Source organism: Oryzias latipes, chromosome 5 (assembly GCF_053564925.1).
Source record: "Oryzias latipes strain Hd-rR chromosome 5, Olatipes_Hd-rR_3.1".
Classification (NCBI taxonomy): domain Eukaryota; kingdom Metazoa; phylum Chordata; class Actinopteri; order Beloniformes; family Adrianichthyidae; genus Oryzias; species Oryzias latipes.
Window position 1 is genome coordinate 14,601,628 of NC_136241.1, and position 14,652 is coordinate 14,616,279.

Genomic DNA, 14,652 nt, shown 5'->3' on the forward strand with positions numbered 1-14,652 from the left:
AATCCTAGGAATTGCTGAAGCTTCTTCCGGGTAGGGGGAACTTCCCACTGGGTTACTGCCTCAATTTTAGCTGGATCAGGGCGGATATTGCCAGCCTCTATGATGTAGCCCAGAAATGGGATGGAGGTAACATGAAATTCACATTTCTCGGCTTTGACATAGAGCTGGTTTTCGAGGAGCCTCTCGAGGACAAGGCGGACATGATGCTCATGCTGTGGGGGATCAGTGTAGTAGACTAAAATGTCGTCTAAGTAAACAAAAAGAATCGATTGAGGAAATCTCTCAAGACGTCGTTTACTAAACGTTGAAATATAGCAGGGGCATTGGTTAGACCAAACGGCATCACTAGGTATTCATAATGCCCTAGCGGGGTGTTAAACGCAGTTTTCCACTCGTCCCCTTCACGCATACGCACTAAGTGACAGGGGTTGCGCAGGTCGAGTTTAGAGAAGATTTTAGCCTGTTGAACCGAGTCAAAAACGGAATCGAGTAGTGGAAGAGAATATTTGTCTTTGACAGTAATTTGGTTGAGCTCACGGAAATCAATGCATGGTCTAAGAGACTTATCCTTCTTCTCCACGAAGAAAAACCCGGCGCCTACTGGAGAAGAGGAAGGACGGATATGACCCAAAGAGAGGGCTTCTTGTATGTAATTTTCCATGGCGCTCTTTTCGGGTCCAGAGAGATTATAGAGCTTCCCCTTGGGAAGTGGGGCTCCATTTAACAGTTCAACGGAGCAGTCGTATGGGCGATGAGGTGGCAGGGCACTAGCTTTAGATTTAGAAAAAACGTAGCGAAGATCAGGGTAACAGGCAGGCACATTAGTGAGGTCAATATCTTTAACGAGAGCAGGATCAGGCAACTTGGTAGCAGGCATTGCGGAGTGTAAACAGTTAGCCATGCAATACATGCTCCAGTTAACGACGCGAGGCGCGCTCCAGTCAATGAGAGGATTATGAGCTTGGAGCCAAGAAAAACCAAAGATTATAGGTGTTTGAGGACACTGGGTGATAAAAAACTGGTGGTATTCACGGTGATTACCGGAGGTCAAAATGAGAACGGGATTGGTGCGCTTTGTTATGCGCGTGAGTTGTTTTCCTCCCAAACCAGCAGCATTAATAGGGTTGGAAAGAGAAACCACCGGCAGCGAGAGATCCTGAACGAGGCGTTGGTCGATTAAACTATGTTCAGCTCCGGAATCTACAAGGGCTTGGAGCTCAATAACTTGGTTTTGATTACTAATTTTGACCGGAACAAACAGAAACTTAGCACATGAGGTGAGTTCAGAATTTTCCTCATGTGGTCTGACTTCTAACGGGGGTTTTCGAGAGTTAAAATGAGATTCGCATTTCGAGACTTGATGGCCCGGCTGGCCAGAGTAAAAGCATAGACCTTCCTCCCGTCGTCTCTGTCTTTCAACAGAAGGAAGCTTAGCATGACCGATTTGCATGGGTTTGTTATGTTGGTTGGAAGATGTTTTATGGTTGGGAAGAGGGTCCAACATAACAGGGGTAACGAGATTAGCCGGGGGCGACGGAGGCTTACGCTGTCGTTCGATGTGGCGTTCACGAAAACGGGCGTCGGACCTCAGGGCAGCAGTGACCAGGTCTTCAAAGGTGTCAGCTTCAGGCTGAGAACATAGGTGGTCCTTTATCCGATCATTCAATGACTGATAGAAGATGCCTTTAAGAGCGGGATCCGGCCAACCAGCTTCGACTGCTAAGATGCGGAAGTCGACTAGATGATCACTTACCGGGCGGTTACCTTGTTTGAGACTCAGTAACCGCCGGGTGGCTTCTTCCTGCTTTCTGGGCTGGTCGAACACCAATCTGAATTCTCCAATGAAGCGATCGTATGGAAGCTGTATGATAGGATGGGCGGCCAGAAACGCCTGAGCCCACTGGAGAGCCCTGCTGCGGAGAGAATTTACAATCAAAGATATGCGACTGTGATCGGCTTGATAATACCTGGGGGCCTGTTGGAAAATTAATTGGCATTGAAGCAGGAACCCTCCACAGGTTTCAACGTCACCAAAAAAAGGTTCCGGCTGGAGACGGACATTTTCCGGGATCTCGGCGGAAGAGGAAGTGAGGTAGTTGCCGGAAACAGGAACATGAGCAGTGTTAGCGGGATTAGCATGTTGGCTGGGAGTAGCACTGAGTATTTGCGTGATGCTATCGAGGCGACGGAAAAGATCCCACTGTGCCGAGGACATGAGAGTGATGGCCTCCGCTTGCTGTTTAAGTAGATCTCCTTGTAAGGACACGGCGTGGTGGAGCCCCTCCGGGTCAACTGGGTCAGGAGTATGGCCAGATCGTTCTATCATGATGAGGCATGAAAACAGAGTGACCCAAACGCTGAAACCCGGAAAGAGACTCAGACTAAGAGGTAAGTTTGGGAGGTTTAATTTGGCGGAACGTGAGTGGTGGCGTTTTTCCCAGGGTGGGGAGCGACGGCTGGCTGGAGGAGTCTTGCAGAGCGGGTCCAGGAGCGAAGCACGAGAGACCAGAGGATCGCGACCAGGTGAGTACCAGAGCAGGATTTTCCGTTGGAGGAACAACGATCTGGCGTCGGCTGAAGATCCATGAGCTCCTTAAGAAGGCAGCAGTAATGAAGGGGTAAGTGGAAACAGCTGGTCTTGATCCAAGGCAGAATCAGCGGGGGAGGGGGAGAGAGACTGTCAGGCCACCATGACAATACACTCCGTAATGGTGATGATGGGAGGCTTACAGTGGAAAGCATTCATCAGTCCCCTTTATATTTTCAGACTGTTTAATTGCAGCCATTTGCCAAAATAAGTAACGTTCATTTATTTCTCAATAATGTATACTGAGTGGCCCCATCTTTACAGAAAAAAACAAAGGTGTAGAATTTTCTGCAAATTTACAAAAAAAGAAAAACTGAAAGGTGCGCAGTAGCACAGGAGCTAAATTTCATCTGTTGTCCTAAGGCAGGATAATCGGTTCAACAGTTACATTTACAACACAATAGCACAATATTAGTGATACAGATATTTACAAAAATCATTTACAATAAAACAGGAGTCTAAAAAAATCCAAGAAAAACAACAATAACATCATTGTCTGCAGGACTGGTTTGTTTTTTTAGCCATTGTTTAAGAGCTGTTTTGAAGGTAGGATATTTTTCACAGGTTCTAATGTGCTGTGGCAGTGTATTCCATAACTGTGTTCCTCTGATTGACACCGCTGTTTGGTAATTGTAGTCCTGCGCCTTTGTACATTACAGTCCCCTCTCTGATTGCTTGCACAGAATTGTTACAGGAAGAGTGTGTTCAGAGTTGAACATATTTTCAGTTACTTTTTATACAGAACATCTTCTTGCTTCCGGTCTGCAATCAAAATGAGTCTTCTCACACAGGTTACCTGTGAACGACCATTTTGTTTTACGTATCTTTGCATTTTTTTAGTTTCTATGGAGCTGGTCTTTAGAAAGTCATAAGTATTTCAGATTTGGATTTTCCACAGATTAAGTGCACCAGTTTGACATACGTCCGTGTACTTTGTGTTTTTTTAATTGTTTTTTTTTTAGTCAGATCCAGTTTCTTTCATAGTTTGTAATGATGTTAATTTTATCAATTTAAAACAAGAAAGGAAAAAAGAAGTTGGCTATGATGACTGGTTTGAACCAAGATTGACAATTATTGACTAATCATTGAATAATACAGAAAATGGAGAAGAGATTATGTTGCACAAACCAAAGTTCTGAGATTTGAGACTTCAGAATAAAAAGACTTTCTGATAAAGAAGTCAACAAGTTATTTTTACCGATGCGGGTTGGAAACCACCCTCCTCCCGCAAGGTGGAACAGTGGGCAGTGCTTCGGCTTCACAGCAAGAAGGATCTGGATAGAATCATGGGACCCTCCTGTGTGGAGTCTGCATGTTCTCCCTGTCCATGTGGGGGTTTTTCTCTGGGCCTATTGTTTCATCCCACAGTCAAACAACACGCCTCATGTGTTAAATGGTGACTCTAAATTGTCACTTGGTAGGTGTAAGTGTGTGGCCCCGCAACAGTCTGGTACCTATTCAGTGTATCTCACCTTCGCCCAGTTGCTAGGTTAGCTCCTGCACCCCCGTGGACCTGAATGGGATGCAGCAGTTATATTAAATTAGTTGAATTGCAGAAAAAAAGCTAATTGATCTTGTCCTTGTGCTCCTTTGTGAGTGCAGAGCAAACTCTGATTGCAACCCAATGTGGGAACAAAAAGGAGTAAAAAAATATATCTTTGTGTAGCACCTTTACTTGAACACATTTAAAAAGGGGATAATTCCTTTTTATGAGGAAGTAAGCCCCACTTTCAAATTAAGATATTTAAATTAAAATAGTATCAGAATATTCATCAGTTTTCAGTTGGACCCAAGTGTGTTCATCCTACCTGACTGGCTGCTTCCATCACCATTTAGCATGGAGCTCCTCCCAGCTGTATCGGCTGGTGGAGGTTTTGCAGCTCCTGCGCAGAAGAATTAGGAACCTGTTCATTATAACCAAAGCACTGGGACTGATGACACGATCAAGCTCTTTCTGCCTCTCAAAAAAGACTGTTCGGAGTGTTCTGTAAGTGATCTCCATTTTCATGAAATCAATGAAATCAGTTATCAGGCATTTTATGATGAGATATATTTTCAACTTTTGCCAGTTACGTAGTCCTCTGTTACTCAAAGGAAAGTGTGGACTTGTCGTTATTAAGAAGATTTTATGTGAAAACAGGAGACGGGGGACATTTTTAACACGTTTCTTAGAGTCTAAAGTAAAGGTTAAAAAAGTGAAATCTTACAATTGTTTCTCAGCTGTGAGCTCGCCTGTGACGGGGTTCTTCTTAGCAGTGAATAAATTAATCACTCTAAAATAGGATGACCAAGCCAGCAGACTCCAAATTTCAAAATGGGATTGTATTGATCCCAAAACATTAATCAAAGAAAGAATACAAAGTTTCTGGGAAAGCCTGTTGCCACCACTGCAACCAAGACTGCTCTCTCAACTGGGAAATGTTCACCCATTATAAAGGCTTATGCCCTCACACAGGCAAATTAACAAAACAATTCCTTAAAACAAGTTCCTGGGGTATCCTTACACATAACTCCAAAATTACAGCTATTTCGCAGAAAAAAATAGTAACAGTTGAAATACAGAACTAGGTTTGAAACAAAATCAATCAGACAGACAGGGGAAAAAAGAGAAAAAAAATTATTCTGACATGAGAAGTCACTTCCTGTTTCCTGTAGATATGCATGCTGATGTATACAATGCTCTGGTTTGGGTGTTTGTGCACAGAAACGTAGAAGGTGAGTAAGATTCTATTTAAAACCAAGTGTGCACCCTTAGAACTAAACAAGATATGATGTGTGAGTGATTTCTTTGTCTGGGTGAGTGCATGTGTTCGGTGAAACTACAAACTGCTGCTGGGCTGGGAGAAAAGAAACACAAAACAAACAATGTAGGCTGGTGTTTACAGTATGCGCTGTCCTGCAACCTGTGAAGCTACTTCACCACATCTCCACTCATCGTTTATAAAATATATGTAAATATATACCTAAAGCTATTATAAATGTATCAAATACATGTATTCATAAAGCAATGCATGAGAAATGGTATTGTTTCCTACTTGTGAGAACAGTGTTAACTCCTCAACAGGGTGTTGGATTACTGCTGCAATCATTGATAATTATTGCTCTATCGCATGTCACAGCTTTGTATTAGGGAACTAAATGAGAGAAGAGGAAGAAAAAAAAAAGGGGGAAACCTTTCAACTCATATTTTTCAGCAGTGACATCCCTACTCATTGTTTCTACATATTTATATAGAAGTATAAACCTAAAATGTACATTTGAAAAAATAGAAGTGGTCGCAACCTCTTTCTGCCTCTCAATAAAGACTGTTCGGAGTGTTCTGTAAGTGATCTCCCTTTTCATGAAATAAATGAAATCCATTAATTAAAACAATTGCCAGTGATACGTTTTATTATGAGATATATTTTTGACTCTTGCAAGTTACCTAGTCCTCTGTTACTCAAAGAAAAGTGTGGACTTGTCCTCATTGAAAACCTTTCAAGTGAAAACAGGAGACGGGGGTGATTTGTAACACGTTTCATAGAGAGAGTCTACAGCAGGGGTCAGCAACGTTTATGACATGAAGTGCAAATTGGACATTTTCTCCTTAACAAATGTGCCATCACCAACTATAGTGCAAACTATAATACAAAGATATACAAAAACGTTTCAAATATTTCTGACATTTTATTTAATTTTACAAACTGCAGGTCAAATGGTTTTTTTAACTCAAAAAAGTGGTTTCATAACAATCATGCACAAGGAAATTAGATCAAAGTTGAAATCGTATTGCAACTATGTATGTCTGAAACAAAAAGTTCTGCATTTGTCGTATGTCATACCTACAGCAACAAAATTGGATAGGTTGCAACAAAGTTCCATCAATATTTCTAAAAACATCACAACCATTAATATAAAAAAAAGCGCATGATTTTGGCTTTTTTATCGTTGTTACATTATGAGACAGGGCCTGAGTAACTTAATGTATGTTCATTCTGTCATGGTGCTTTTTTTGCACTTGAAATTAAATGTTTTACTTTTTCCATAGTATGCTAAATATTATCATTAAAATTTTCCCAAATTGGACTGCGTCATCATTAATAATTTTCATCCTCAGTGTATGGAGTGATGATCAGCTCTCTGTTCCATCCACAGACACTCACTCACTGGTCATGTGACCGTTAGAGGTTTCTGTTTGTAAAGACTGATGTGGTAAAGTGGAAGTATTTTATAGGTGGGTGGGGTCACAGTGACAGGACTGCATGAATAAACAATGTCCTTATGATGCCATAGGGGGAAAAAGCTCATTGTGACTTATTAAAACCCTTGTGCCATCTTAGATGACCCCACCCTTACATTGACGTGTTATTCCTACCATGAAAAAGGTGGATAAAGGTGGAAAGATTTCATGTAATCCATGGACACCAGTGAGGTTCAAAAATCGTTGAAGAAAAAAGGTTCAGAGCACTGGCTAGTGGGTCTAGATGACCCAACTCCCAATGTTAAAGTGCCTAGGATAGCATGAGGGTTACATGACCATTGTTGTCACACTACAGCGTACCACTGTCTTTCTCTCCACATACCAACTCTGGCACACATGCCCCAGGTTACCAACTGTTGGTCTATAGTAAAAACTAAAAACGTACAATCTTTCAACTCATATTTCTCAGCTGTGAGCTCTCCACTCATTGTTTTTGAAATATCTGTATATAAATATAAACCTAAAATTATTATGTATGTTTATCCATTATGCAAATATATGCAGTCATAAACTATGCAAGCTATGATTCAATAAAGTTCATTGTGTCTACAAATTTAAACTGAGTTCTTACATTTGTATTTTTTCTTTTTTTATCAGACTCGGTTTGTTTTTGTCAAACATACCTTAAATGTTTTTGCGAAATACCTTCCGCCTTCGTCACAACTCAGTTTATGCAAGCTATGGATGAGAAATGTTATCATTTCCTCCTAGTGAGAAATCTACATCAAAGGTTTGTATTCTGGAAATTTTTGCAGAAAAACAAGACACATAAATCATTTGGGGGGATCTGCATAAAGTAGAGCACAGAAAGTAAGTATTTGATTCCTTGTTGGTTTTGAATTATTTGCCACCTAAAAGGGAATTGACAGTCTGTCATCTTAATGTTGGGTTTATGTATACATCGAGAGACAGAAAATCACAGATAAAATCAAGAAATCCACTTTAAGTATTGGAACCCTCTTGCTGGAAATTAGCCTGGAAAGGCTTAGTACTTTGTATCAAAACCCTTATTAGCAGCACAGATGTCAGACATTTCCTGTTGTTAGTTGATAAGCAGGTGTCTGCACATATCAGCTGGAATTTTGGTCCACTGCTCTTCTAAATCATTTAGATTCGGTGGCAGTCACATAGCAACTCTAAGCTTGAACTCTCTCCATAGGTTTTCTATAGGATTAAGGTATAGAGACTTGCTGGGCCACTCCATGACCTTGATATGCTTATTCTTCTGCCATTTCTTGGTTTCCATGGTCGTATGTTTTAGGTCATTAACCTATTTTGAAAGACCAACCCACGACCCATTTTAAGCATCCTGGTGGAAGGAAAGGAGGTTCTCACACAGGATTTGACGGTACATGGCTCCGCCCATTCTCCTATGCACACAGTGAATTAGCCCTATTCACAAAAACACCTTAATAATATTTTCACCTCCGTGCTTGACAGTGGTGATAGTGTTCTTAGGTTTAAAGGGATCATTTCTCTTCCTCCAAACATGACAAGTTGACTTGATGCCAAAGAGTTCAGTTTTGGTCTCATCTGACTATAACACCTTCGCCCAGTCCCTCTAAGACATGAAGGTTTTCACTGGCAAACATCAGGCAATTCTGAACATGTGCCTTCTTAAGGTGGGCTACTTTGCCAGAACTGCAAGATGTTAAACCTTTGTAGCATAAAGTGTTCACCAGTGGTTTCCTTGGTGACTGTGGTCCCTGCTGCTTTGAGCTCATCTACTAACTCCTGCTATGATGTTTTAAGCCGGTTTGTCAGTGTTTGCATGATCATGGAAAACCCACCAGGTGAGATCTTGGTTAGAGCCACAGGACTGAAAGCCATTTTGTAATTCTTGTTCTTTGCCACATTTGCACCAGCCGTTGTCTTCTTAACCCCCAGCTTCTTGCTGATGGTATTGTAGTCCATTCCAGTCTTGTGCAGGTCTACAGTCTTCTCCCTTAAAATCACTGCAAGCTTGGAGTCTGACTGAGTGATTCTGTAGACAGGTGTCTTTATACAGGTGACAGGTTGATTAGGAGAGTCTAACTGGTCTCTGTGAATCAGAAGTCTTAATAGTTACTGGGGGATCAAATACTTCTTCCAACTTAAATATTTCCCTCAATGAAATGCAAATTTCTATTTAAAAATTTTAATGGATTGTCTGTGATTTTCCATCTCTCACTGTCGAAAAGATCCTGCCATCAAAATGACAGACTGTGTGTCGGGGTCCCGCCGAGAAAGGATGCAGAGGAGCCAAGGTGAGGAGGATCTGTCTTTATTTCCGACACTGTGAGCACCGCGCAGGGCCACGCAGCACATAGCACTCTGTCACTCCTCTCTCATTACACCACCTGCAGTGCTCCCTCTTAAATGGGACGCCACGCCCACGGGGCGTTGCTCTCCATTCCATCCAGGTGGCACCACAGGTAGTAATCATTAAATGAAAAATACATCAACACACAAACAATAAAACACGGCGTGGCCCCCCCTCGTCATCTGAAGGTGCCACACCGTCACACCATCCCCCTCCTCTGAGAGATCGACGGTGTGCGGCGATCCAGTCCAGCCCTCCGCCGCCGCGCAAGCCCACGCCGAACCACCAACCCGTTCCGCAGGCGCCCCTCGCCTAATGTAGAGGCCCTGCCCGGTTGGTCTACAGGCATCAGCGGGACTGTCCTCCGGCACGTGCTCCTCCTCCCACTTCCTCGCGTCGGATGGATATACGGGCTGCGGCTGCTCCACGACGGCGATCCCTCCGATCCGCTCCTCGGTGCGCCGCTCAAGTCGGTCCCAGCCCCGGCTAAGGCCCTTCCTTCGGCCACACGCCCCCGCTGGTCTCCTCCCGGATGGCACCTCAGCCGATCGGAGCCGCCGACAGCAGGTTACAGGCGAGTCGTTACGCCTCTCCCGGAGCACTCCCCTGACGTCCCGGTAGACGTCGGTCCGCCTCCTGTCCAGCTCCGCGCAGGCCTCCAACGCCCGCATCCGCGGCAGTGGAACCGGGCGGTGTGCCCGTCCCGCCTCCGGCCGTCTCCGCGCCCCGGCGGTCCGCCCCTGCTGCCCGCGAGGTCCGCCGCTCGTCATGGACGCCGTAGTGTCTCTTTCCGGGCCCCTGGCCAGGCCTGATGCTCTGACAAGGCCACCCGGATCCACCCCCTCTTCCTTAGAGGATGAAGTACCTGGAGGAGGTGCTGAGCTGCCGGGGAGTCGTCGTCCCCACCACGCCGCTGCGTCCCCACCTTTTTGTGGTCTCCTCTGCGATCCCACTTCTGACAGCAAATGTGGTGGGGTCCCGCCGAGAAAGGATGCAGAGGAGCCAAGGTGAGGAGGATCTGTATTGATTTCAGGAAACTCAACTCCATCTCTGAGTTTGACACCTATCCCTTGCCCAGAATAGATGACCTGCTAGAGAAGATTGGACCTGCAGAATACATCACCACCCTTGACCTGTGCAAAGGGTATTGGCAAGTCCCTCTGGAGAAGACGAGTCGACCGTACACTGCATTCCAAACACCTGCAGGGTTATTTCAGTTTACTGTTATGCCCTTTGGTTTGCATGGTGCCCCAGCCACCTTCCAGAGGTTGATGGACAGAGTGCTACAGGGATGTGGCGTCCCATTTAAGAGGGAGCACTGCAGGTGGTGTAATGAGGGAGGAGTGACAGAGTGCTATGTGCTGCGTGGCCCTGCGCGGTGCTCACAGTGTCGGAAATAAAGACAGATCCTCCTCACCTTGGCTCCTCTGCATCCTTTCTCGGCGGGACCCCGCCACAGACTGTCAATTTGTTTTTAGGTGAGCAAACCCACTAAATCATTAAGGGATCAAATACTTATTCCATCCACTGCAAAAAAATGTAAACATCTTTACCATGACTGAAAATGAAATTTTAGGAGCAATGTTTTATAACCACTCTAGAGTATAAGAAGCAGTTTATTTCTTTTTATTTCTTTAGTATTTTTTGTTTTTTTTTACAATTTTCTGTAATCACTGGATTCCTTTAGGAAGTGTTGCACATATTTGAGTTACTCTTTACATGAAACTCCTACAAAGGCCCAAAGAAAAACAAACAGACAAAGGAAAGCCCATTGTTAAACAGAAAGTTTGTGATGCCACGTATTTCCAGTAAAAAGATCTGCAAGATCTGAACCTTCATTGTCTGGTTTTTATAAACGTCTGAGTTGCATTTCTGGTTCAGTTGAGGCTCAGGTCTCTGTGTAAATGTTCAAGAGCACATCAAACAAACAAGGATGCAGATGCCTCAGAGATAAAGAGATGCTTCTCTGGCAGCTGAAAAAGCAGACAGACAAGTGATTTGATTTACCTATTATGTTGGATTAAATACTAAGTTTTCTGTTTTCTTTTCAAATTGTAAGCCGGTTGCAGGAAAGACGGGATTTAAGGACATCTGTGTGAATTATCAATGTATCCTAACTTTCAGGAAATATTTCACTTCCATTCAGGCATTTACTTGGCTCAGAGCCAAAGGACATTTCTGCTTCAACAATCAATTCAGGCTTAAATTTGATGCGATACATGAGCCGTTTCAGTTCCCTCACATTTGGCTGGGAGGTCATCCGATAGAGGTCCTTCAGTCATGAGAAACACTTAGAACTTTCTTCACACACAGACGAACCATGTTGATGGAAATATCTTGGGTGCTTCGAAAAAGAAAAAACCAAGTGAAACATCTCAACATAAATTCCTTTTATTTAGAGGAAAGAAAACAAAAACTTGAATTGCCAGAACACATCACACATCTAGATGTTTTAATCTGTCTTTGTGCCGTCAAACAGATTTTTTAAATAACAAATTTGGTGATAAATTATGAACAATGTTTCCTATCTTATGGTAAAAATATTTTTAAAGAAATGTTGGTGAAAATGTATAATTTGCTTCTTCATAAACAGTAAATATTTCTTGTTTTCTGAAGAGTGAAATCAGCTTTGCTGCTTCTTTCTCCCACTACTGCTTCAACACCTTTAGCTCTCTTTAGGTCTAACCATCATCCCAGCATCAGGTCCTAAGCTGCCTGTGGCTGGAGACACACAAGTGAGCGGAGGGAGGGAAAAAAACAAAACAGCCTGATCCTCTGAGGGAGCTTGTAGGAAATGTTTGTAACATGTAAACACAAAGAAACTGGGGACTGAAGAGGAAAGCTGGAAACCAGCTAATGTAACAGGTTCAGTTCGGTCGCCGATGCACAATGAGGAGGGGGAGACTCAAATCTGGTCACTGCGTCTTTAATTCTTTAAAACAGCGCAAAAGAAAATAGCATCAGTGGACATCACAACTGCAGCTCCCAGCTCAGACCGCTCACTCCAACTGGTTGTTTACATTCATCCAAAAAGTTCAATAAATGTACAATTTTCAGAATAAAATATACTCAGACACAATGCCATACAATAATAAAACAAAAAGAAAACACATTTGGTAAATACAGCATTTAAAATAAAACATTGTTAAACAGAATAAGACAAAATGGCGGAGACCAACCTTTAAAACAGCGCAAAAGAAAATAGCATCAGTGGACATCACAACTGCAGCTCCCTGATCAAAGGAAAAAGAGCGCATCAAAACCGGCACCAAAAACCACATAAAAATATAGTTAAAAGTAAATGTAAATTATTCGAGAGCAGTTTCTTGTCAACTGCATCCATTTTTAAACATATTTAAGAAACTTATACCCGTTTATTTTAACAGCTAACTAAAAATATTGGGAGACTGCAGAAAACGCGACTCACCAGCTCAGACCGCTCACTCCAACTGGTAAGGGAGGGGCTGCGGCCGCATGGTGAAGGCAGGGTGTGTCCCACTAATTGCCTTCCCTGCGCAACAGGTAACCATGTGGAACACATTTTTCTTGTGAAATAATGAGATTAACCAAATATTTATATAACGTGCTAACTCAAAATAAAATAATTTCAAAATTAAATAATCACTGAAGGTTTGAGAATGTTCATTAAAAAAATCAATTTGCTACACTAACAGGGATGGCATTAAAGATCAGCTGGGTAAAGAAATTCACAAATGTAAAAGAAATTATAAACCATCCAGCTAAGGGTTTCTTTAACAAGTCAAACAGGTGTATTTCTGCATTGAGCACTTGCTTGTTAGAAGTGATAAGGAGTGTGGGTGACCCAGTTGGACATTTGGTCTTTAGAGCGTTTGGCAGAGCTGTGGGTGGTGAACAGAGATTTAAAAGCTTCAGACTTCTCCTCCAAGTCCTGGATGGATCTTTTGGTGGCAGAGCTTGTTGAGGACTTGGAGCTCTTAGAGGAGCTGGAGGATCCAGAAGGTCCAGCCACAGCTGGGTGGTAAAAAAAAAAGACAAACTATAAGGTCAAAAAAGATAATAAGCCCAGAGAGATTTAAAACAAGTAAAAATATAGCAATTTTAATCAACATTTTTTGAATGAGCATTAATTTTGGTACTAGTTCAACTAGATTGGTTTGAAAAAGCTTGATGGAAGTCTCTCCGAACTTTAACAAGGTACAGAATAGCAATCAATAATCTCTACTGAATGTGGAAAAATTTGACTAGACGTTCATAAAACCTTAAGGATGTTTTTATGCTATGGGTTTAAGTCATTTATAAACTCACTGAGGTTTATGCATAATCATGAGCTACTTTATATCTGCAACCCAAAAGAGTCCTCTCACACAGCTAACTTGTCTGCTGCACTCTTGTTTTTCATAATCTTTGCATTTGTTAGTGTCTATGAATCAGTTTATCATTAGTTTTCAGTTGTACCCAAGTGTGTTTATCCTACCTGACTGGCTGCTTCCATCACCATTTAGCATGGAGCTCCTCCCAGCTGTATCGGCTGGTGGAGGTTTTGCAGCTCCTGCGCAGAAGAATTAGGAATCGGTTCATTATGACCAAAGCACTGCGACTGATGACACGATCAAGCTCTTTCTGCCTCGCAATAAAGACTGTTCGGAGTGTTCTGTAAGTGATCTCCATTTTAATGAAATCTAGTTCTATCATTTTCAATTATTCAATTAAAACAACTGTCAGTAATGCATTTTATTATGAGATATATTTTCTACTTTTGCTAGTTGCCTAGTCCTCTGTTACCCAAAATAAAAACTGGAATTATTTTTATTGAAAACCTTTTATGTGAAAACAGGAGATGGGGGACATTTGTAACACTTTTCTTAAAGAGAATCTACAGTAAAGGTTAAAACAATAAAATCTTTCAACTCAAATTTCTCAGATGTGAGCTCTGTGGTGTCCAGGGTGTCCCTTGCCTTCGCCCATAACTGGCCGGGATAGACTCCGTGACCCTGAAAGGGATAAACGAAAGATGAATGAATGAAAAAAAAAAATTACTGTCACAGGTTAATGTTAAGGAAATAATGTCACAGGTTTAACAGGTTTCACAGGCTAATGTTAAGGAAAAACTGTCACAGTTTATACTATGGAAATAACATAGTGGGAGTGGCACTTTAGCTCAGGCGGTGGAGCAGCTCGTCCAACAACCGAAGAGTTGTTGGATGCCAAGAGTTTAAGCACTGACAATATTTTTATATTGAATGAAAAGTTTCAATAGGATCATTTTCAAATCCGTATCCAAAAGAAGAGGCACAAATTTTCCTTAAATGTTTTGGACTTGCTAAATATTTAAAAATATTTATCCTTTTTGTGGCCCTGGGAAGTGTGCACAAACATATCTTAAACAAACAGAGTCCATGTGTGCTTTACTTTGTTTACCAGAGGAACCTGCGTTTTAATTGTTTGCATTTGTTTTTAATGACCATAATTCTCATGAAGAACAAAAAGTTTCCTTTTAACCTGACATTCATCTGTCCCAGGGTAACATGACAAGCACTGTCT

General features: G+C 42.2%; 1 long non-coding RNA gene across 3 annotated transcripts in view; it reads right to left on the minus strand.

The window, feature by feature from the left end:
- The window catches only part of LOC144992154 (uncharacterized), a 71,797-nt gene that overhangs the window by 37,495 nt on the left and 19,650 nt on the right, over window positions 1-14,652 (minus strand). The window contains exons 2-4 of one of the 3 annotated variants that reach the window (XR_013656015.1): window positions 13,586-13,660; window positions 12,557-13,122; window positions 12,040-12,362 (exon numbers count right to left, since the gene is read on the minus strand). The exons of 1 other annotated variant lie outside the window; for it this stretch is intronic. This is a non-coding gene — a long non-coding RNA (uncharacterized LOC144992154). Of the gene's footprint in view, window positions 1-12,039; window positions 13,123-13,585; window positions 13,661-14,652 lie in introns of those variants that run through there. One more of the 3 variants, XR_013656014.1, reaches the window with a different exon arrangement.